Genomic DNA, 2,854 nt, shown 5'->3' with positions numbered 1-2,854 from the left:
CCGTCCGTTTTCGTCATTTGTTATCGAATCGACTTAAAGCCAGATCGTCACATTGGCCGCTCTTCTCTCTGAAACGGTTGTACTTATCGTCTGCAAAGCTATGTCGCGTGCTGCGGTATGCGGAGACAGTAAAAGCACCATAGTAGAACACAGATGAAGCTTCTAAGTTGACGTAATAGCCAGTAAGATATAGTACAATTCAAGTTTTAGGTATCGATTATTGACTTTTTAGCTGGCATTGGTGCTTTGGACATGAGCTAGGACCTAAAGATTCTGCATGAAAGGAGGACTAGCAGCCGTGTTGCACGGGAGAATGTGAAAAGTGTTCATACGTAGTAAAAACCTGTGAAATCCGTCCGTTTTCGTCATTTGTTATCGAATCGACTTAAAGCCAGATCGTCACATTGGCCGCTCTTCTCTCTGAAACGGTTGTACTTATCGTCTGCAAAGCTATGTCGCGTGCTGCGGTATGCGGAGACACTAAAATCACCATAGTAGAACACAGATGAAGCTTCTGAGTTGATGTAATACCCAGTAAGAAGTAGTACAATTCAAGTTTTAGGTATCAATTACTGACTTTTTAGCTGACTTTGGTGCCTTGGACATGAGCTAGGACCTTAACATTCTGCATGAAAGGAGGACTAGCAGCCGATTTGCACGGGAGAATGTGAAAAGTCTTCACATGTAGTAAAAACCCGAGAAATCCGTCCGTTTTCGTCATTTGTTATCGAATCGACTTAAAGCCAGATCGTCACATTGGCCGCTCTTATCTCTGAAACGCTTGTACTTATCGTCTGCAAAGCTATGTCGCGTGCTGCGGTATGCGGAGACACTAAAAGCACCATAGTAGAACACCGATGAAGCTGCTAAGTTGATGTAATAGCCAGTAAGAAGTAGTACAATTCAAGTTTTAGGTATCGATTATTGACTTTTTAGCTGGCTTTGGTGCCTTGGACATGAGCTAGGACCTTAAGATTCTGCATGAAAGGAGGATTAGCAGCGGAGTTGCACGGGAGAATGTGAAAAGTGTTCATATGTAGTAAAAACCTGAGACATCCGTCCGTTTTCGTCATTTGTTATCGAATCGACTTAAAGCCAGATCGTCACATTGGCCGCTCTTCTCTCTGAAACGGTTGTACTTATCGTCTGCAAAGCTATGACGCGTGCTGCGGTATGCGGAGACAGTAAAAGCACCATAGTAGAACACAGATGAAGCTTCTACGTTGACGTAATAGCCAGTAAGATATAGTACAATTCAAGTTTTAGGTATCGATTATTGACTTTTTAGCTGGCATTGGTGCTTTGGACATGAGCTAGGACCTAAAGATTCTGCATGAAAGGAGGACTAGCAGCCGTGTTGCACGGGAGAATGTGAAAAGTGTTCATACGTAGTAAAAACCTGTGAAATCCGTCCGTTTTCGTCATTTGTTATCGAATCGACTTAAAGCCAGATCGTCACATTGGCCGCTCTTCTCTCTGAAACGGTTGTACTTATCGTCTGCAAAGCTATGTCGCGCTCTGCGGTATGTTGAGACACTAAAAGCACCATAGTAGAACACAGATCAAGCTTCTAAGTTGATTTAATAGCCAGTAAGATGTAGTACAATTCAAGTTTTAGGTATTGAATATTGAATTTTTAGCCGGCTTTGGTGCCTTGGACATGAGCTAGGACCTTAATATTCTGCATGAAAGGAGGACTAGCAGCCGAGTTGCACGGGAGAATGTGAAAAGTCTTCAAATGAAGAAAAAACCTGAGAAATACGTCCGTTTTCGTCATTTGTTATCGAATCGACTTAAAGCCAGATCGTCACATTGTCCGCTCTTCTCTCTGAAACGGTTGTACTTATCGTCTGTAAGGCTATGTCACGTGCTGCGGTATGCTGAGACACTAAAAGCACCATAGTAGAACACAGATGAATCTTCTAAGTTGATGTAATAGCCAGTAAGAAGTAGTACAATTCAAGTTTTAGGTATTGAATATTGACTTTTTAGCTGGCTTTGGTGCCTTGGACATGAGCTAGGACCTTAAGATTCTGCATGAAAGGAGGACTAGCAGCCGAGTTGCACGGGAGGATGTGAAAAGTTTTCATATGTAGTAAAAACCTGAGAAATCGGTAAGTTTACGTCATTTGTTATGGAACCGACTTAAAGCCAGATCGTCACATTGGCCACTCTTCTCTCTAAAACGGTTGTACTTATCGTCTGCAAAGCTATGTCGCGTGCTGCGGTATGCGGACACACTAAAAGCACCATAGTAGAACACAGATGAAGCTTCTAAGTTGATGTAATAGCTAGTAAGAAGTAGTAGAAATAAAGTTTTAGGTATCGGTTATTGACTTTTTACCCTTCTTTGGTGCCTTGCACATGAGCTAGGAAAATTATATTTTGCATGAAGGAGGAGTAGCAGCCGAGTTGCACGGGAGAATGTGAAAAGTGTTCATATGTAGTAAAAGCCTGAGAAATCCGTCCGTTTTCGTCATTTGTTATCGAATCGACTTAAAGCCAGATCGTCACATTGGCCGCTCTTCTCTCTGAAACGGTTGTACTTCTCGTCTGCAAAGCTATGTCGCGTGCTGCGGTACGCGGAGACAGTAAAAGCACCATAGTAGAACACAGATGAAGCTTCTAAGTTGATGTAATAGCCAGGAAGAAGTAGTACAATTCAAGTTTTAGGTATCGATTATTGACTTTTTAGCTGGCTTTGGTGCCTTGAACATGAGCTAGGACCTTAAGATTCTGCATGAAAGGAGGACTAGCAGCCGAGTTGCACGGGAGAATGTGAAAAGTGTTCATATGTAGTAAAAACCTGAGACATCCGTCCGTTTTCGTCATTTGTTATCGAATCGACTTAAAG

This window comes from Schistocerca gregaria, unplaced genomic scaffold, assembly GCF_023897955.1.
Source record: "Schistocerca gregaria isolate iqSchGreg1 unplaced genomic scaffold, iqSchGreg1.2 ptg000227l, whole genome shotgun sequence".
Lineage (NCBI taxonomy): Eukaryota > Metazoa > Arthropoda > Insecta > Orthoptera > Acrididae > Schistocerca > Schistocerca gregaria.
Note: the sequence above shows the minus strand (reverse complement) of the source record.